The following is a 22,946-nucleotide window of genomic DNA, read 5'->3' as shown; positions in this document are numbered from 1 at the left end:
GAACAAACGCAAAATGGCGGCTGTCTCCCAAGTTGCCTTTGTAGCAGGTAGGGAGATTCCTAGGTGCAGGACGTAGAAGACAAAATAGCAACATCTTTCACTTACACAGCTCGATACATCAGGATGTAAATTGTTTACTGTGCCCTGAAGCTTTTCAAAAATGAAACCCTGAAGACTTGCAATCAGACTGAGTCAAATGACGCAGGGTGTTTTATGTACAATAAATTATTGAAAATGTAATCTCTGAGGCCCTTGCACTAGAGGAAATAACAGTCCATGATGGATGTTTTCAATAGAAAGTTTTTTTTTTTAAATATAATCTCCAATGCATTTGCAAGTTAAATATTGAACTATTCCTCACTGGGATGTATAAGGCAAATTTGCACTGGGCACTAATTAGTTTAAAAAAAGTGCACCCTGAGGTATATATTAAATAATAGATTTGCTGGTAGTTTACAAGAAGCAATTATTTCCTGTATATATTTGCCTAACTTCCAAATAATGGACAAAATCCAGATCAAAATAAAACCCAAAAATACTCATGGGTTTTTCACCTAGTGGGAACCAATGCACATAGATATTAGGATTCTATGATTCTCTGATAGCCTGGGGTTGTCATACATTCAGTGAAATGCAGACTGGAGAGGTATTGACATGTAAATAACAGCACCATTTTGCATCAGGTAACTATGTCTTCAAAAACAAAATGTGGGAAATCACTATAAATACCAGCTCCATCTTAATGGAATACAATAGAATGTTTTTTAATAAAACTTTACACAAAAAATTCAATGCAGGAACCAATGGGCAAAATTCTCTGCAGAAGGTCAGAGTAGATGACCATAATGATCCATTCTGGTCTTTAAATCTAAGGGTGAGCTTTTTCAAAAGCACATTCACTGTTGGCTTATCTCAGCTCCCATTGAAGTCAGTGGGGACAGCGTTAGGCCAGCGATGAGAGATTTGTAAATCCCACCTATGGATCTGTAAGCCCTTTATACACTGACTGTACTAACGGATTGCTGCCTTGTACTGAGGGTGCGGTACTGCTGGGAGGGCTAGTTTTTTCAGATGAGATGTATAACAAAAGTCCTGAACATTTATTCTCATTAAAAATCCACTGTCTCTTTGTACATATGTGACAGCTGCCCTCTTGACTGACGCATTGGGGATTGAACCTGGGACAGCCAGAACTAAAAGCAATTATCACTATAAAACCAACTTCTGTAGGGGGGTTGCTATGTCAGACTCAGATGCTTTATAGAGTGGGCACAGAGGGGAATGCATAACATGCTCTGACCCTGACCAATGGGCTACACATGTAATGCACTAATTATGGAATGAGAGACATGAGCAATAACTCAGTCATTTGGCTAACTTTCTGATTACATGAATTAGTGGTAATTGCATTGCAGTATCTTTATTATAAAGAGTAACTTTTTGTAGTTGTACCTGCTCTCATTTCATTTGTGACTACTAGCTGGTCATTTCTTCTCCTAGCACAGGGGTGGGCAAACTACAGCCCAGGGGCCGCATCTGGCCCTCCAGATGTTTCAATCCGGCCCGTGAGTTCCCACCAGAAAGCAGGGTCCGGGGCTTGCCCTGCTCTGGCGCTTCAGCCGGGGAGCGGGGTCAGAGGCTTGCCCCACTCTGCACGGCTCCTGGAAGCAGTAGCATGTCCCCTCTCCAGCTCCTAGATGTAGGGGCAGCCAGGGGGCTCCATACACTGCCCCCACCCAAGCACTACCCCCACAGGTCCCATTGGCTGGGAACTGCAGCCAATGGGAGCTGCAGGGGCGGCGCCTGCAGACAGGGCAGCGCGCAGAGCCGCCTGGCTGCACTTCCATGTAGGAGCTGGAGCGGGGACATGCTGCTGCTTCCGGGAGCTGCTTGAAGTAAGTGCCTACATCCCTGACCCCCTCCCGCACCCCAACCCCCTGCCCCTGTCCTGATCCCCCTCCCGCCCTCCAAATCCCTCGGTCCCAGCCTGGGGCACCCTCCTGCACCCTGAACTCCTCATTTCTGGCCGCACCCCAGAGCCCGCCAGCCCAGCTGGATCCCTCACCCCCTCCCATACCCCAAACCCAAATTTGGTGAGCATTCATGGCCCACCATACAATTTCCATACCCAGATTTTGCCCATCCTATCCTAGCATGTTCTCATATAACTTTAGCCAATGTTTATGAATCTTTTGCAAACACTGTCCATGTTCTGTGATCCCTGAATGTGAAGGAGGCAATGTGTCTTTAATCACTGTGGTTTATTCTTGCCAATGGCTATCTTGCCAAATTCTAACAGTCCTTGTTTCTCAACTGTGATAAAAGTCTTATGCCCCTGTTAAATATTTCCAATCTCTTTTGACTTGTGGAATCCCTTTGCCAAATTGACACTGTCATCAGTCATCCTATTCTGATGTCCCACATCTGGTGTTTATACATCTGTTGCATCAAAGTGCTGCTGCTGGTGGTGATTTTCCACATTGCTGCAATGTAGCACAGTAAGTTTTAGCTTTTTCTTGAATCCTTTAATGAGCATCTTCTCCACTGCACCACTAAGGCTGGTTACAGGAGTGATTGTGGCAAAGGGGAATGAATTGTCTAGTGCAAGGCATGATCAACTTTCCTGCAGGTTCCGCAGCATGATGCCTTGCTGGTAAACTGTCCACATTCTGGACGGCTTGTGTGTTGAGCTGGTGGTAAAATTATGGGGTGGGAGAATCATGAAAAATGTCCTTTTTTAAATTTTGACAATTTTTTTTTATAAAAGAGAAAAAAAATCAACCACTTTGACTGATGGGTATTGACAGTGGGACACCTTATGTTTAAATTAATTAGTTTAAGCCAGGGGTTCTCAAACTGGGGGTTGGGACCCCTCAGGGGGTCGCGAGGTTATTATCTGGGTGGGGGCGGTCGTGAGCTGTCAGCCTCCACCCCAAACCCCGCTTTGCCTCCAACATTTATAATGGTGTTAAATGTATAAAAAAGTTTTTTTTAATTTATTATGGGGGTCGCACTCAGAGGCTTGCTATGTGAAAGGGGTCACCAGTACAAAAGTTTGAGAACCAGGGCTAGCTCCAGGCACCAGGCACCCACGCACATGCTTGGGGCGGCACCTGGTAAGGGGCGGCGGGGGGAGCACGGTGTGGCATTCCGCGGGGGGGGCGCTCCGGCGGCACAGCGTGGCGCTCGGCGGGGGGNCCTCAGAATTCTACCATGTGCAAACATGAATATAATTTGCCTGACTGTAGATTAAAATGTGGTATCTTCAAGTATGCATATGTCTGGAAGGGGCTCGGCGCTCGGGGGGGGATCCGGCTGCGCTCGGCACGGGGGGGCGGGCTCCGGCGCGTGGCGCTCAGCGGGGGGGCGGCGTAGGTGCGGTGCTGGAGGGGGGTTCCGGCGGCGCTCGGCGCAGGGCGGGGGGCAGGCTCCGGCGCACGGCGGGGAGGCGGTGCGGGAGGGCGGCGCTCTGGGGGGGGGCGGCGCGGCACTCGGCGGGGGGCCTCGAGGGGCGGCGCTTTTTTTTGCTGCTTGGGGCAGCAAAAAAGCTAGAGCCGACCCTGTTGAGAACCACTGGGGTAAGCAAAATCCAGGCATTCTCTATTCTTCAACTGTGGGCCATTGTGTGTCGTTACAGTCCTCAGAATTCTACCATGTGCAAACATGAATATAATTTGCCTGACTGTAGATTAAACTGTGGTATCTTCAAGTATGCATATGTCTGGAAAATAGTTAAAAGAGTCTCTCCTGATCAGGTTATCGCAACTTTCCAGGGCAAATGATTACTGACTTTTCCCCATGGCATTTCAGGGTCTCTCGCAGAGGGTTTAGATCCTTCTGCCTTGGCAATTAATAACTAAGCAATCATTAGATAGTTTTGAGGTGTCAAAATTGACATAGCTCCAATGACTTCAATGGAACTACACTGGTTTAGATGAGGGGGGGGATATGGCCCATTAGCTTCAGTGGGAGCTGGATTAGACTCTGTTGTTCAAACATGTTTCAGACATGTTGACCTGTTCTTTAATATTGCCCTTCAGGTGTAACCAGAACACAACTTCTCCAATTCTCTTCCACTTAGTGATTCCAAGGTGGCCTACATGTGTTCTTTCAATACAGCCCTTCTCTTCAGTATGAAAGTGCTTTGAGAGTACTTCCAAACTCCTGGATAGATCATATTTGTATTAGGAATTAGCAGGTGGAAGTGTTGATTTCTCCAGTTATTACTTATAGTTTGTATCCCTCTTTGTAGTGTTCCAACATTAGCTCTCCAACTGATCCCATCTTCCGGGTGATAGAGAACATGATGCTAATATCATGTTCACACCTATAGTTACTGCTTGTTCAGTTGTGTCTTGTCAAGTGAAACATACTGTCTGGGCCACATGTCTGCAATTACTGTGAGATGCCCTGGCTGGAATTCAAGGGTCATGCACTTTTATACTTCCAAACATCAGCTCTGTATCCTCAGAGGTATTTCTTTAAGTGCTTCCTTATGTATTACAAAGTGTAAAATGCACCATAAGTCAACAATTGAATCTACAGCCATAGGGAATGATTGTGAAGTGTTTGTGATTTTTTTGCAATCTCTTTTTCAATTTGAACATGTGTTTCCCTGATGCCTTCATAGCAGATATGCATGCCATGATTTAGTCCCGTGACCCTGTATCAGTACTGTTCTTAGCCCTCCTTTTGATGTATCTGTGGAAAGCTTGGTTCAGTGGAAAGGGTGATCAAAAGAAAATGAGTAGAACTGGTTAGAAAACAGAATTTCCTTTCTGTGGGAAATTCTGACATTTTGACATTTGTTTTTGTTGCAAACTGGAATGAAATTCTGAAATTCAAACAGCTTAATGGGACCAGATCAGGGGGCCTGGATAATCTCCAACAAGAATATTAAAGAAACGGGCTCATGAAATTGTTAAGCCAATAGCAAGAATTTGTAATGAATCTGTAAACTCAGGAGTTGTACACTCTGACTACAGAATTGCAAATATATTACCTATATTTTAGAAAGGATGGGGGGGGGGGGCGGGGCGAAGTGATCTGGGAAACCACAGGCCCGTTAGTTTGACCCCATTGTATGCAATGTCCTAGAACAAATTTTGAGAGAGAGAGAAGTAAAAGACATAGAGGTAACCAGTAATTGGGATAAAATACAACGTAGTTTTATGAAAGGTAGATCATACAAGACCAATCTGATCTCTTTCCTTAAGTAGATAACTGATTTTCTAGACAAAGAAACTGCAGTAGAGCTAATTTACCTGGAATTCAGTAAGGTATCTGATACAGTTCCACATGGGAAATTATTAGTTTAATTGGGCAAGATGTGGATTAATATGAGAATTGAAAGGAGGGTAAGAAACTCGTTAAAGAGGAGACTACAATGGGTCATGCTGAAAGGCGAACTGTCAGGATGAAGGGAGGTTAATGGTGGAGTTCCTCAAGGATTGGTCTTGGGACCAATCTTATTTAATATTTTCACTGATGGCCTTCTCATAAAAAGCTGGAGTGTGCTAATAAAACTTGTGGATGACACAAAGGCATTGCCAAAATGGAGAAGGACCAGAATATCACACAAAAAGATCTGGACAACCTTGAAAACTGGAGTAATAAAAATGGGATGAAATTTAATAATACAAAGTGCAAGGTCAAGCATTTAGGGACTAACAACAAGAGTTTTTGCTATGCTCTGGGGACATGTCTATTGGAAATGACAGATGAGGAGAAAACCTGGGCATACTGATTGATCATCTGATGACTGTGAGCCACCAATTTGATGTGGCCATGAAAAAGGCTAAAGCATCAGGTGAGGTATTTCCAGTAGAGTTAGGGAAGTGTTATTACTATTGTATAAGGCACGGGTGAGACCTCATCTGGACTATTGACTGCAATTCTGGTCTCCAAAGTTTAAGAAAGATGAATTCAAACTACATCCAGTACGGAGAAGGACTACTAGGATGATCAGAGGAATGGAGAACTACCTTACGGGAGAAAACTTAAAGAGTTTGACTTGTTTAGTTTAACAAAACGAAGGCTGAGGGGAGATGCAATTGCTCTCTATAAATACATTAGAGGAATAAACACCAGGGCGGGAGAAGAGTTATTTAAGTTAAAGGCCAATGTTGGCACAAGAACAAATGGATACAAAATTGGCCATCAACAAGTGTAGGATTGAAATTAGACAAAGGTTTCTAATCACTGGAAGAGTGAAGTGCTGGTACAGCCTTCCAAGGGGAGTAGTTAGGTTTTTGCCCCCTCTTGTTTCAAGTCTGAGCTTGATACGTTTTGGGGATGTTATGATGAAGTCACCTACAATGGCATATGGCTTGTCCGCAATTGCTGTTAGCAAGTATCTCCAATGGGTGGAGATGGGACACTAGATGGGAAGACTCTGAGTTACTATCAGAATTCTTTCCCAGGTGTCTGGCTGGTGGGACTCTCTGACCTGCTCAGGGTCTAACTTATGACATTATTTTGGGTCAGGAAGGAATTTTCCCCCCAGTCAAATTGGAAGAGAGCTTTCAGGTTTAGTTTGGGGCTTGGATCACTTCCAGGTTTAAACTAGTGTAAATGGTGAATTCTCTGTAACTTGAAGACTTTAAATGAAGATTTGAGGACTTCAGTAACTCAGCCAGAGGTTATGGGTCTATTACATTAGTGGGTGGGTGACATTCTGTGGCCTGTGATCTGCAGGAGATCAGACTAGATGATCATGATGATCCCTTCTGGCCTTAAAGTCTATGAGTCTGTACATTTCAAATTGACCTGTGAAATGAAGATGTGAAAAAAATTCAGTTCAGATCCATCAAAACATTTTTTTTAAAAAGATTGAATCATTTCATTTAGATGATATTGAAATATTTCATTCAGATAAAGTCAAAACATTATAATATAGAATAGTCAATGTATATAATATATATATAAAGTATTAATAAAATAATATTTTCATATCATAAAAGCAAACCAAAATGTATTAAAATGATCATGTCAAAAAGAAATATTTTTACCTTATCATAACAAACCAGAACATTTTCACATTATTGAATGAAATGAGAAAGTCATTCCTTTCACTGGAGAAAGGAAATGAAACCAGCAAGAACAATATTGCTGCCTTTTCCAGTTCATTAAAATCTCCCCAAACTGGAAGCACAAACAATAAGAGGGCTGAATGCAATATCACACCAGAATATTTTCTGAAAGGATGTAGACTTTGTGGATAATATTATACTTTACAGAGGGAGAATTGAAATATTTTGCTATTTATGTATAAGGTATTTTAGTAGAACAAGGAACTATTATAACAATAAGTAGTATTTTTCTCCCAGACATGACACTTCATCGTATTAAAGGATTTGACAAAGTCCTTATCTTTTTGTTCACTTACCTTGCTGTTTTGGTGAATGGCTAATCAATTACCACACTGCCACTAAGGAACCCCCTTCATTGTGTCAACCCTCCTTAGGGTCACACTCTGTCACTGGGGTAAGCCCCTTGGCTTCTCCATCTCCTGGGACCAAACTTCAGAGCCTTCAGCAGCCCTGGTTCATGACATGGCTCCCCTCAGCGAGTCCACCTGAATCGGACACCTAGGTAGGGTGACCAGATATCCTGATTTTATAGGGACAGTCCCGATATTTGGGGCTTTTTCTTATATAGGCTCCTATTACCCCCCACCCCCATCCCGATTTTTCACACTTGCTGTCTGGTCACCCTACACCTAGGGGAGACTTATGTATCCAAAGGGAGCAATGAACTCCTGACTCAATCTGGAGTAACACAGCCAGCATTGTGAAACAGAAGGATTCATTAGTTGTCTGGAACACAGCGTAGAAAATACTTCGGTCAGCATAGAGAATGGAAAAGTTACAGCAAAGTCCACCTGGGTGAGTCCTGAGCCTAGAGGCCCTCTCCTCTGACCCATCCTGAGTCCCAGCCCCAAAGCATGTGTCCTGCTTCCAGCAGCCCTCACTGAACAATCCCCCCTGGCCCCCTCTTCAGTTCTTTGTTCTTTCTGGGCAACCACTGTCACCTGGTCTTCCCCTCCGGTCTTTATCTTCCAGCTGGCCAAAACTGGCTGGCTTCCTGCAGAGAGCCAGGGTCATCAGTTGCTAGGTAACAAATTGCTGGGCCATTGTCTGGGCCCAGGTCCTACCTGGATCTTTGGATTCTTCTGCAAAGAAAATGCCTTTTCCCTCCACCTAGTTAACCGTGCAGTACATAGGGGGAACTGAGGCACAAATGCTATTCATACAAAATATTATGAAAAAATACCACTTCATCACCTCTCTTCCCCCTTTGAGACTGAACTCAGTGCAGCCAGTGACCTGGAGAAGTTCAAGTACCCCTTTCCATGACAAAGCATCTGCTATAATATTTGCACTCCCATTAACATGGGCCACTTCCATATCATAATCATGGAGGATCAGACTCCATCTCAGAAGCTTGGCATTAGCACCTTTCATTTGATACAGCCCCCTCAGAGGAGAGTGGTCAGGCTATACAGTAAAGTGCCGTCCAAATAGAGAGGGCTGCAGCTTTTTAAGAGCCCACACTATGGCCAAGCATTCCTTCTCCATGGTAGCCTAGTTCTGCTCCCAGGGAAGAAGTTTCTTTCTCAGGTATACAATTGGGTGCCTCTCTCCCTTAGCATCAGCTTGCATCAGCACAGCCCTGTGTCAGAGGCATCTGTGAACACCATGAAAGGCTTGTCAAATCATTAACTTGAAAAAGAAATTATTTGTTCATTATATGGTAAATATGTAATAAACACTATTAATAATACCTAATAATTCTTAAAACTAAGAAAAGTACCTACATTAATCAAAGATTAACAAATTTTAAATTGGTATTGTCCACATTGTATTCAAAACCATGGAAGAGAGGAAGTCAAATACCAAACCAAATATATAAAAAAATATCATTTGGTTCAATTAAAAACTTGAGATCTGTGACACCACATCCAGATCATGACACGTGCTATTTAAAAGGAACCTTTGACATTTCACAATCCTTGTGTCTCATTCACATTATCATTATTCGTCCATACAAATAAGGATGTATTTAATCAATTGGATACTATCCAGTCCATAGGCCACCTAAAAGGTGACATCCATTCTATAAGGAACAAATGCAAAAACTTCCGCTGGTGGTGTATCATCACAATGACCAAACATAAAAAGTCCCGCAAATGGCTTGTTGCTCTCAAAAGGGGCATCAATGGATCTGTAGGTATAATATGTTTAAGGTAACAATTCCTCTATGTGGCCAGCTGGAAAGGTATCAATGGCAATACAACACTGGTATCATGTCCAGTGCAACTAACCAAATGGAAATCTCTTTTGGAATGGGTGGCTTATGACAAAAAGGAACAATATTATGTAGTAACTAATCACAAAAAATCTGGCTTAGGCCTCTATGGCTTTGGGACCGAGTAAGGGGGTAAGGCAGCAGAGCCGATCTGCAGGGTCAACCTTTTCAAAGACTATGAGGTGGGCATCCACATCCCCCCCTCTTTAAACTGGGGCAGCAATTTGGTATCTAGGTTCCCTGTGGAATTGGAATCCCGGGCCCTTTCCCCATTTATCCCTCCATTAGTCCTCTAACAAATCTCTGGGCCATTGTCTGGGCCCAGGCCTCACTTGGATCTCTGGGCATCCTGGTGATGCAGGACACGTGGCCCACGTACGAAGTTCTAGCCTTAACTCACAATTCACCATTGGTGTGTTTTCTAATGCCCTGTTTACTTTAAGGAATAAACTGCCTAAACAATTTAAGAGCAAAGGTTATTTGTTGTCAACAGCTTGTCAAAAAAGTGTCTGAGACAAGGTCCATGTTGGAGTGCATGTCTACTGTCCAGGATAATGGTAAGTGTCACAATTCCAGGGTAACTGCACCTCTGATCCCTTCGTGGCCCCACTTAAGTCTGAGGCCTCTAGCCATCACCTTGCTTGGTGCAGGAACCTACATTCTTCTCCCTCCAGACTAGAGTTTTAGGGCTGCCATCCCCTTGAATTAAACTGTGCTTATCCCAGCAGGTCTGACTTTAATCCAGCACCTGCAGTTCTGCTCCCCTGAGAGACAATAGGGTTAATCAGTGACCAGCCAGCTTTCACAAAACACAATACATTTATTTGAGGACAAAAGCATTACAGAGAAAATGTATCTTGCAAACAATAAACAGGTTATTTGCATGCCTGTCTTACCAGGTGTCACCCCTCTTCCACATGGAGACCCTGGTAGAGATACAATTCCTTCAGACCCTTCCAGCAGGCTTTTGCCTTTCTGATTAAAGTCTCATGTCAGTTCTTTGATCCAGAGTGAGTCCAATTAGGCTGACCCTTAATGCAGTTTGTGGTCCTATGTCTCCCGAGCTCCTGAACTAAGTCAAATTAGTCACTTTTCCCAGGGGGTAAAGCTTCGAAGTGCTGAGTATCTGCATAACTGGCATTGAAAATGTGCAGTAAGTACCTTCCAGTGATTCCACAGAGAATCCACCCAGTGAGCCAGGAACAAAATGCAGTGCTTATGCATGCAGTGTTTATTGCTGTGATTGTCTCTGGATATCCAATGTGCCCACAGCATTCAGCACATCTCCACACTTCCAAGGTCTCACCTCTCTCCCAGAAGAAAACAGGTGTTTGGCAATCTGATGGAGATTCCACAACCTCTCTTTGAAGCTTATTCCTGATCTTAACTATTCTTATAGTTAGATTTTCCTAGTATCTAATATAAATCTCCTTTGCTGCAGATGAAGCCTATTACTTCTTGTCCTACCTTCGGTGGATATGGAGACTAATTGGTTACCTCCCTCTTATAACAGCCCTTAACATATTTGAAAACTGCGATCGGGTCGCCCCTCAGTTGTCTTTTCTCAAGACTCAACATATCCAGTTATTTTTAACCTTTCCTCAGGTCAGGTTTTCTAAATTTTTAATCATTTTTGTTTGCTCTCCTCTGGACTCTCTCCAATTTGTCTACATCTTTCTTTAATTTGTGGCACCCAGAATTGTACACAGTTCTGCAGCTGAGGCTTCACCAGTGCCGAGTAGATCCAGACAATTACTTCCCAGGTCTTACATATGACACCCCTGTTAATATATCCCAGAATGATATTAGCCTTTTTCTCAACTGCATCACGTTGTTGGATCATCAATTTGTGATCCAATTAACCCCCAGATCATCTTCAGCAATACTACTACCTGGACAGTTATTCCCCATTTTGTAGCTAGGCACTTAATTTTCACAAAATCTGTAAAGTGAACTACTTTGCATTTATCTGTATTGAATTTCATCTTATTGATTTTAGACACGTTCTCTAATTTGTTAAGGTCATTTTGAATTCTAATCCTGTCCTTCAAAGTGCTTGCAACCCCACCCAGCTTGGTGTTATCTGCAAATATTAAAAACATACCCTCCATTCTATTATCCAAGTCATTAATAAAAATATTGACTAATATTGGACCCAAGACTGACCCCTGTGGAACCTCATTAGATACATCCTCCCAGTTTGACAGCAAACCATTGATTCTGTTTTTTTACCCAGTTGTGCACCCCCCTTATAGTAATTTAATTTAGACCACATTAGCCGAGTTTGCTTATGAGAATGTCGCATGGGACTGTGTGAAAAGCCTTACTAAAATCAAGATATATCATGTGTACTGCTTTCCCCCAATCCACTAGGCCATAACCCTGTCAAAGAAGGAAATTTGCTTGGCTTGGCATGATTTGTTCTTGACAAATGGGGGGTAATACCGCTGCCCTACCTCACAGATGTGTTGAGAGGATAAATACAGTAAAGATTGTGAAGCTCTCTGATGCTACAGTAATTGTGACTATATAAATAATTTAGATAGATAAAAATACTGATAAAGCTAAAACAAGATCATATAGCAATAAATAAAAAAAAAATATCCTTGAATAACACTAAATCCCTTGAGGTAATGACACTGCCTTAATCTTTTTGAAGTCCCCACCACTCAAAAAAATTAGTATGACACCAAAAGCTAATACTAGCCAAAAACATAAGTAACTTATTTGACTTCAATGCCTAATTAACCATTTGGAGAAAGGATTACTTTGATAAAGTTTCAACATCCCTAACCCTTCAATTCAGTCACTAGAGCTCACTATATGCATTTCGCAGTACCACTTAAAAAGTCTCCCAGCAAAATCATGCCTTTGTACATGCCATTTTTACAAACATGCACAACTAACAACCCTTTTAAGACCTTTTTTTAATATATCATAAAGAATCAAACAAGGGCAAAATGCCAATCTCGTTAAGTCCTTGTCTGGTCACCTACTCTGAGACCTACAAGCAACCCTGTGTATCCTCTTGTTTTCTGTTAGCTTCTATTTCTATGTAGTAGATCCTAATGTCCCAAATACATCAGAAATCATTCTCTCATAGGCTTTACATGCACAACCAAAGGAAAAGATTAGAAAGCTGCAAAAATCTCTGCAGACTAGATGATAAATTACCTCATATTTTTTGCCATTATTAACACCAAATTCATCGTAATATGCAGCTGCTACAGCATTTAAACCCATCAGTAAAAACTGTAAAGGACATTTTCCAGTTCTCTGTAAAAGTTACAACACATCCCTATTAATGTCCATATTGTCAGATTGGAAGCGATAATTTGGTTTAAAACGAGATGCACTTAAGTGGTTTATGCTAATTGTTTTTCCCTCCAAGAATGTCAATTGAAATTTGATGACAAATGTCTAGGTCCATTTCTTTCAATAAGAAACTCATTCTGAGCATGTGGCTCTGTAAATTATACCCCACTTTGATTTATTTACTTCATATTCCCAGCTACATTCTATGAGACTGTCAAGTGGGCAAAAAAGCATTTTTTTCTCATTACTGCAGTAGTTCATCATAAGGAATCATCTCCATTTCTGAGAGAGTTCTCCTAATATTCTTTCTAAATCTCCTTTGGGTGGAAGACAATGATCTGGCCTCAGTTATTCAAATTGTCATCACCTGTCAACCAGATTACAGCAATGCAATGTACCTGAGCATGAAACCTTCAGGACTTAGGAAATGCCAACTAGTACAAAACACTGCAGCCTGTCTGATCAGCAGCATAGGTGACCACAAACACATCAACCCTGCCCTCCACTCCCTGCCTGGCTTCCCATCGGATACTAAGGAAAGTTCAGGGTCTTGGGCCCAGATCCTCAAAGATATTTAGGCTCCTGACTTCAATTGAAATCAATGGGAGTTAGATGCCTAAATACCTTTGTGGATCTGGACCTTGTCTGGACCTTCAAGGTGCTCAATGATCTGAGCCCTGCATACCTAAAAGATCACCATAGCTCTGGGATGAAGACCATGGTCAACCAACTCTGCTTCTCTGTCTCATTCAAACTCTTTATGGTCAGGGTAAAATTTATCTCTGCAGGACACAGAACCTCCTTGGGGGTCTGTGAAATGAACTCTCCCATGCTTAATGCATGACTGGAAGGGCCCTGGATACAGTGGTGATGGGCATGGTATAAGTACCTCAATAGAATAGAATAGAATAGAAATGAGATTGTTTCATAGACCTCCTTGCTACATCATAAACGTGGCCTCTATGGCAGTAAATCATCTTCAACTTCAACGCTGATTAACATTAGCCAATAATCTGACCCTAAAGATCTTTAAAAGATATATAGTCAGTCTCATAGAAGCAGAGTGGTTCCCCTCTACTACTCATCGTAGCCGATCGGCTATTTAGCTCAATTAACAGATATGACATAAGACTTGTTTTCCTACTGTAAGGAGTACCTGTACTGGCTTAAACATAGGCTGGGAAGTAGAAGAGTTAGGTTAGTTCGGATCTCTTCCAATGGCTTTCTCTGTGACAAGGAAAAGCAGTTGACGAGTTCCGGAAAAGTACAGAATCTCTTAACCATGGAAAGACTATCCAGGTAATAGCCGGCAGAACTCTTGCAGTGGGACAGACTCTTGGGGTGAAAGCCTGGCCCCATTGAAACCTGCGGCAAAACTCCTATCGGCTTCAGTGGGGCCAGGATTTGACCCTTCATATCTGATTGGAGGGGGTTTGGTGTGATAAGATGTAGGCCATGGGATGTGTAATGGCTTCCTCCCATGGAACGCATTTTGAAAATGCTCTACATGCCATTTGGGGCCTGAAACCGCCCCATTGAAGTCAGCAGGAATTTTGCCATTGACTTCAAAAGGAGCAGGATTCAGTCTTTGGTGCCATCTGAGGCAAAGCAAATTGTTCTTTCGAATTCTTTGTGAGCCTTGGATAAAATTCTTCCTTAGCAGGGATGGTTTGAGATTCCAGAGAGGAGGAGGAGGATGAAGACGTTGTGCTTCAAGCAGCTGTCCTTGTGAGAATTCAGTCCTCAAAGGCAGAAATCTAAGGAAAGCAACTGAGAACACATACAGAGCTGGATGGAAAAGACGTTTCCTCTTCTGCAAGAATTTTCAAGGTTTTGAAAAAATTTCCTGACCTTCATTGAAAGGAAAAGTTGAAATCTCAAACATTTTCATGAACTGTTAATCAAAACAAACAAACAAAAAAAACCAACCACCACCAAAAATAAATAAATAAATAAATAACCCCACAATATAAGGTCAATATAAACTTTTCATGTCAATAATTTCTAAATGTGTCATTTCAATTTCAACTTTTTTTAAAATAATCTTTTTTTCAGTATCAACTAACTGAAATTTCTGAATAAAAAGTCATTTCAAACCAAAAAGTGAAACTTTTTTGATCTTAACATGTCGAAACAGAACATTTCAACAATTAAAATAAATTTCCTTTTTTTCCCCCCAAATTGGGAGATTGGCTTAAATTTACCATATTCTGCAAAGAGATTCAGTTGCGACAACTCGGCATTTTCCAGTGGAAAATGAGAAAATTCCCAAGCAGCTCTAATCATGAGCTCCCTACCACAAGACCGATTTGTAAGATTTATTGACTCTGAATCCCAATTCAGCCTCCAGGCTAAACTCCAAATACTAGGCTAAATCTAATCCAGTCCTGAATACCTCCGCCTCTGTCCATGGCTATTCCTCACCCTTGTTATCTCTGCCCTCATCCATTTCTTTGAGGTCCTCTGTTAAATATAACCATTGCTGTAGCTTTACACGAGGCGTTCATGCAATTCCTGGTAGCCGTGTTACATACCTTACTTCATCAAGGAACATGATTTCATTACCTCAGTAAACAGATGGCTCAGGAAACATATTTATCAGCTCCTTGCTCCAGCCTTGTCTAGTGTATCACAAATCTTCCTTCACTGTCTCATGGTAGTCTGCCTTAAAATGTCCCCAATTAAGATGTCCTGCAAACTCCAGCTTACGGTGCAGTCCTCATTTACCAGCCCACATTTCTTCCGAATCATTAATTGGGTAGTGATGGCTGCCTTCTGAATCTACGTTATGCACTTCCCGGGTACCTCTGGCTGCTAATTCTGCGTGGATCAAGGATATCGCTATCAGGATAACATCACCAGAATGTGCATCAAAGCCACAGTGGCAGATCTGTCTTTAAAACAACTGAATTATAGGGATCTACTAGCCTTTCTTCTCATTATTTCCCATTTGTATCTCTCTTATTGGCCTGTCTTTCAAAAGTTGTGTCCATTAAAGTATGCAGTACGTAATGCAGGCTCCTGTGAAATTTCCCAGACATTTGTTTAAGCTATAACAAGGCAGGGCGATCTAAGGGCTAGATTCTGACTTGCTCCTCTACATTGGCTCATAGGCTAAGAGAGGATAAGAACCATTCCTGTATTCTTACTCAGGCTACCCAAAACTTGGGTCTGGGACACTAGAGGATGCAGCTGGGTGGAGATTGGGCAGGTAGGAGGAGGGAATATTGGAGCCCTGGATCCTTCTATTGGCTGGCCAATGCAGAAGATTGTAGCAATCGGAGCAGCTTATTGTATTGTTTGCAGCGGCAAATTAGCAAACTATTATACACAGATCCACCTGTGGAGTGGGGAGGAGGGTGTCTCTGAAGCACACTGCCTCCCAGGACTAACCTGCGGTGGAGCAGTAAACACATCTCCCCTTGCTAAGGGCTGTGCCCAGAGTCAATGCCTACCTACCGCTACGTGGTTGTGAATAGGGGCCTAGGTGTCAGAACTCCTAGGATGTGTTCCTTGCGCTCTCCAGATGACTTGCTGTGTGACCTGGGGGTTAGCTTCTGCTGGCCTCTGGGCAGGTATGTGAGGTGCCTTCTCCGTCTTTCCCACCTCTTATGCACCTCATCATTCCTGCTAATGCCTCCCAGGACACTAGTTACCTGGAAAGGCTCCAGAACAAGGCAGAGCGACAGCTCTTCCTCTCCTCCTACAATGGCCAGTAAAATTAGCCAAACACACAAGGGGGCCATGTTGCTCCGGGGAAGGAGGGCACGCTCCCCCTGGCGTGCTGTGACCGGCTCCACCCATGATGTGGCCCAGCACCTGTCATTTTAGATGGAAGAAATATTACAATGTGCAGGAGAGGCACAATCTGTCCCTTAGTCTCTCTGCATCATGCAGCTGAAGAAATGGGGTTTTTACCCATGAAAGCTTATGCCCAAATAAATCTGTTAGTCTTTAAGTGCCACCGGACTCCTTGTTGTTTTAGTCTCTCCATGGTTCATCTTAGTCACCTGGTGTGACAATTCCTGGTTATTGTGTTTTACAGAATGCTTAGTAGCGAGTGGCCCAGACCTTCAAAAGTATTTAGGCACCTGTTGATTTCAATGGGAGTTAAGTGTCTAAATTTCTTTGAGGATCTGGGCCGCTGTGTTACAAAGTGCTGTGAGATGCTCAGGTGAAAGGCAGTACATTCAACGATTGCAATTAAGCTTATCAACACCTAAATTTCATACAGTAAACGCGCTGTTCAAGCTAATAATTTCAGAATTTCTTCTAAACTTTCACTTAATCTGCATTGGCTTCAGAACTCATGATCAGGAACATCCACAAGACTAATGAGCTCTTTCGCATCTATACATGACGGCTCCAGCTGTGTAAAGTTTTCTCTCCTTATTTCTGTAGGACTGGGAACATTACTTGCAATGTGAGATGCTCCAATTAAGCAAAGAACCGGCAAAGCCGGCTTTATCAGGGGAGTTCATTAAATGTACGATGAAGAGTGACTGCAGCAAATTCCAGAGAGCAAACATCTCAGTGGCTGCAAGCTCACTGTCATTTGCCCAGCAGGCACCTTCTTCATCAGAAGCCAAGCCTTGAAAACAACTCAAGAGCATGTACCATGTTAAGGATGAAACCAAACCTCAGCAATTGTCGCAGGCATCAGAATGGCTTAAAAGAGGGGGAATGTTCAAGATGCAGTTGCTGCATCCGGCATAGTGATGGGTGACTGGTAAAAAGTTTGGATGAGCTCCGTATGCATCCAAACAGTCTGCCCTGTCTGAGTCTGCAAATCTGGGATAAAAATCTTAACGGAACAAAAACAGTACAACAGTTGCCAGACTCCATGGGCGGCGGGTGAACCCCCCTTCCAGGGAGGCTAGCCCCCTATCCTTGCTCCTTCTACCCGAGCCCCCCCTACACACCCGCCAGAGGACCCCTGAGTCCTCCCCCACCCAGAGCTGGAGGAACGCCCTGAGCTCCAGGCCGCCGGCTGCAGCTGAGTCCCCATTGGCTTCAGGGGAGAGGGGGAGTGAGGGCAGGGCCTCAGGGCAGAGCATGGGCATGGCCATGTCCATATCCTAGGTTGGGGAAGCTTAGCCTTCCCTGGCCTTCGATACCCACTACTCATGCCAGACTCCAAGCCAGGAAGGGTAACCATGTGGCTAAGAGAAACAAGGTGGATGCGGTGCAGTCCAGGAGCTCTGATTTGGACCCAAGAAAAATTAATTCATTAAAAACAATCAAAACTTTCTCAAAGAACATTGCAAACAGTTTCTGACAAAATACCTCAGAGTTACGAACTGACTGGTCAACCACCCACTTCATGTGAAACCAGTACCCAAGGAGGCAGCAGCAGAGACAGAAAAGATTTGACAAGTTAAAGGAAACTGTTTCTGTGTTTGTTTCAATTAAATTAAGATGGTTAAAAGCAGCATTTTTCTTCTGCGTTGTAAAGTTTCAAAGCTGTATGAAGTCAATGTTCAGTTGTAAACTTTTGAAAGAACCATAATGTTTTGTTCAGAGTTACGGACATTTCAGAGTTACGAACAGCCTCCATTCCCGAGGTGTTCATAATCTGAGGTTCTACTGTACTATACTACCAAAAAAAAAAAAAGTCCCTTCATACTTCAACCACCATTCCAGAGGAAAATGCGTCCATGCTGATGATGGGTTTTGCTCGATAGCAATCCAAAGCAGTGCGGACTGACGCATTCTCATTTTCATCATCTGAGTCACATGCCATCAGCAGAAGGTTGATTTTCTTTTTTGGTGGTTCAGGTTCTGTAGTTTCCACATCGGAGTGTGGGTCTTTTAAGACTTCTGAAAGCATGCTCCGTACCTTGTTCCCCTCAGATTTTGGAAGGCACTTCAGATTCTTAAACTTTGGATCAAGTGCTATAGCTAGCTTTAGAAATCTCACAGTGGTACCTTCTTTGCATTTTATCAAATCTGCAGCAAAAGTGTTCTTAAAATGAACATGTACTGAGTCATCATCCGAGACTGCTATACCATGAAATATATGGCAGAATGCGGGTAAAATAGTGCCGCAGACATACAATTCTCTCCCATGGAGTTCAGTCACAAATTTCATTAACACATTATTTTTTTAATGAGCATCATCAGCATGGAAGCATGTCCTCTGCAATGGTGGATGAAGCATGAAAGGACATACGAATGTTTAACATATCTGGCACATAAATACTTTGCAATACCAGCTACAAAAGTCCCATGTGAATGCCTGTTCTCACTCTGGTGACATTGTAAATAAGAAGTGGACAGCATTATCTCCCGTAAATGTAAACAAAAGCTTGTTTGTCTTAGGGCTGGTCCACACTAACCCCCCACTTCGAACTAAGATACGCAACTTCAGCTACGTGAATACATAGCTGAAGTTGAAGTAGCTTAGTTCGAACTTACCGCGGGTCCACATGGAGCAGGAGTACCGGCGTCGACGGCGAGCACTTCCGGGATCGATCCCAGAAGATCGATTGCTTACCACCGGACCTGGAGGTAAGTGTAGACGTACCCTAGGAGTGCTTTGCTGATATAGCCTGCCAGTATTCCCATACTGTATAGACGTACCCTTAGTGATTGTCTGAACAAGAAGTAGGACTGAATGGCCTTTTAGGAGTTAAAGTTTTACATTGTTTTGTTTTTGAGTGCAGTTATGTAGCAAAAAAAATCTACATTTGTAAATTGCACTCCGTCGTGGTAAAGGGATTGCACTACAGTATGAGTATGAGGTGAATTGAAAAATACTGTTTCTTTTGTTTATCATTTTACAGTGCAAATATTTGTAATTAAAATAATAATATAAAATGAGCAGTGTACACTTTGTATTCTATGTTGTAATTGAAATCAATATATTTGAAAATGTAGAAAAACATCCAAAAATATTTAATAAATATCAATTGGTATTCTATTGTTTAACAATGTGATTTAAACTGCGATTAATCACGATTACTTTTTTTAAATCACAATTCATTTTTTGGAGTTAATCACGTGAGTTAACTGCAATTAATTGGCAGCCCTACTTTATATATTTACCCCAAATGAGTGAGATAAGCTTAGGAATACTTGTGGCACCTTAGAGACTAACACATTTATTTGAGCATAAGCTTTCATGGGCTATAGCCCACTTCATCGGATGCTGTAGCCCATGAAAGCTTATGCTCAAATAAATATGTTAGTCTCCAAGGTGCCACAAGTACTCCTGTTCTTTTTGCGGATACAGACTAAGAGGGTTGCTACTCTGAAGCTTAGGAATGTGTGTGAGAGTGAGATAGCATGCTAATGAATGAGTCTCACAGCCACCCATTGAGTGAGACTTGATATGGCTGGTGTTGGGAGAGAAATTCAGAAGACATTCTGAGTGTTAGCCTGACAGGAAACAGAAAGAGAGGGATTCTTGTGCATAGAGCTTGTTGAACTGGCAGAGCTGGGGGTTTCTGTTGTTCATTTCTATTGTTTTCAGGGAAACAGGGCTTTGTGTACATTCTTGGTATATACCTGACACAAATCACCCCTTTTTCATTCTAAGGCAGACAACTCGAACATTGGCTAACCATGCAAGCTGAAAGAGACAGCATTATTTAGAGCCTGAGTTAAGGAGGTGCTAACACCACAGACTTCAATTCCTTTTGCAGGTGTGCCACACTTTTGAAAACTAGACTCATATTTTTAAAAAAATGCGAACCATCAAGCAGTGCCACAGGTATCCTATGTAACCAAAAAATGACCTTATTATTGTTACACTCAGCCTTCTTCTCCTTTCCCTCCTATTGTTCATTACACTCCCTTCTTCTGCCTTGCCTTAGATTAGATTGTATGCTCTTTGGAGCAGGGAATGAGTCTTCTTCCATGTTTGGATGGTGACTAGCAAAATCACTTGTACAATCCCGAATGGGGCTTTTAGTCCGTGCAATACAAATAAGTAACTATATTAATGGTGTTGGGTGAGATCCTCGACGGGTGTAAATTAGCAACACTTCACTGAAGCCAATGGAACATCGATTTACACCAGATGGGGATGTGGCCCAATAGTTTGATAATCCTTAATTGAGCATATTAGCCACATGGACAGAGCAGGAATCAGGAAGCCTATGTTCAGAAGCTTTTCTATGTCGTTGCATGAAGTGGAACAGTTTGGGATGAAGACCCCCTCCCCTCCCCCCCGTGATACAGCTACGTTTTCTTTTCCCTCGGCTTTTTAATCTCCTTTCCGATTTCTGATGGTCTTTTTCTCCTTCGTGCTGGCTGCCAATGAAACAATGCCCAGTCAACTGCTGCTGCTCATCTTCAGGTAATTATCCGTAGCCAATCTTAGCAGCCCTGACTTTCTGGACTCAGAATTGATGGAGAGGCCAAGCGTGACATTAATTCCTTTAATAATCTAGCACCATCTTTTCCTGACGGCTTTCTTCTTTTCTTTCTATGGTTACAGGCCTTCTTCCCCTGTGGAATATAGGTTATTTTGATGGAAAAATTGATGTCTGTGTTTAGACAAAAGTTAAAAGATATTAATAGAGGAAGGTACCCACAAGCGCATATAGGACCTGGATCATTTGTTACACCACAATTACACTGGTGGATATATTTCATAAGATACTACTTGTTCTATATATTTTAAGGTAGTCTTCAGGATTATGTTCCTCAGGCCTACCTCTCCTATGTGTAATGACGACTGATATGTTCAATTTGCATATACTCCTGGGGTTTCTCTGTGAGGTGTTCAGTTCAGCTGGAGTCTTATGGAGCTTTCTTAAAGAAGAAGCATCAGAATGATTAATCCTGCGCTTTCTCCCAGGTGTAGTGCTTACCACCCTGAGTAGTCCTATTGAAGTATAGTAGAATGGATTACGCATGGACATGAAAGACAACTCTTAAAGATAGCTAATGTTCCAAGAAAATCTGAGTTATGATTAGTAATGTTAATTCAATAGCCCTAAGTGTATCGAGAAAATTAATTTGACTGATCATAAAGCAGTAGAAAATGTTTACATGCATCTCTGTGAAGGTCGGTTCTCTTTTTTTTTTGCAGAGTTCACACTGGTGGGAATTCGGCTGACCACACTGACAAGAGTCATCCCATTCACTGTGGTGAGACTATGCATTTGAGAATGACGAGCAGGATCGGGCCCACCGTGCCTCTGCTGAATGGAAATTCTTCCTTTAGACTGAAACGACTTCAATTCTGTAAGGCCTCCCCAAAAAATACCACTCAAGGGCTTACCTGTGCCTTTTAGGCACTGGTCTATATCAGGGTGTCCTGGGGTCTACAAACCCCATACTGAGCTTAGACAGAGGGGGGAACAAAACCAAGAGACCGTGACCCAGAGCAGAGCCAGAGTGAAGCTACATGGGAGTATTGTGCATGAGGGAGAAACTATAGGCGCTGAGTTTCTAATCTGCTGGGGGGTGCTCCCCCCAGCTCCGCTCAGGCCCTGCCCCCACTCCATCCTTTCCCTCAAGGCCTCACCCCGCTTCTTCCCACCCCCGCTCCACCCTGCCCTGCCTTTTTCCCGCCTCTTCCCACCCCTCCCCTCCCAGTTCCACCCCTTCCCCCCCGAGCATGCTGCGCCCTCACTTATCCCCTCTCCCTCCAGCACCTCCTGACGCCGTGAAACAGCTGATTGCAGCGGGCGGGAGGCGCTGGGAGGGAGGGGGAGGTTTGGGTAAGGAGGCTGCCGGTGGATGCTCAGAAGCCACCATTTTTCCCAGTGGGTGCTCCACCCCCAGAGCACCCACTGAATTGGCGCCTATGGGAGAAACAACCCCATTGGGAGCTCCCAGATGTGCAGGGGAACCAGCCTCCAGCAGCAGCATCTCTTAGGTTGGACATCATACTCTGCAGCCACCTTAGCGGCCTCCACCCCATCCTTCCTGCCTCCCACCTTTGAGGGAGACCAGACCCCGACAGCTACAAGGGAGGAAAGAAGTTATGACTATCCCATGTTCCAGGCTGCCCTCTCCTGTGTACGTACAGGGTCCAGACACAACCTGGCCCGAAGGCAACAGGCCACCTGTTCAAAGTCAGCCACTTTTGCTCAAGGACATAATGGGTCAGATCATTAGCTGTTGTAAATCAATGCAGCTCCCCTGATTTCAGTGCTGAAATGCCAGTTTATACAAGTGAAGGATCTGTGCTGGTGGTTTTCACAGCCCTCGTTTTAATGATTCATGAGATCGCTGATTGCTGTGGTTGGAAGTGATCTGTGCCCCATTTCCTCTCCTTTTTATTATTTAATTCCAGTATCAACAAGATTATCACTTAATTTGGATGAGTGTATATGCATAAAGATGATGCCTCACAGCAGCATTGT

This window comes from Trachemys scripta, chromosome 2 (assembly GCF_013100865.1).
Source record: "Trachemys scripta elegans isolate TJP31775 chromosome 2, CAS_Tse_1.0, whole genome shotgun sequence".
Taxonomy (NCBI): Eukaryota; Metazoa; Chordata; order Testudines; family Emydidae; genus Trachemys; species Trachemys scripta.
This window is presented reverse-complemented; position numbering follows the sequence as displayed.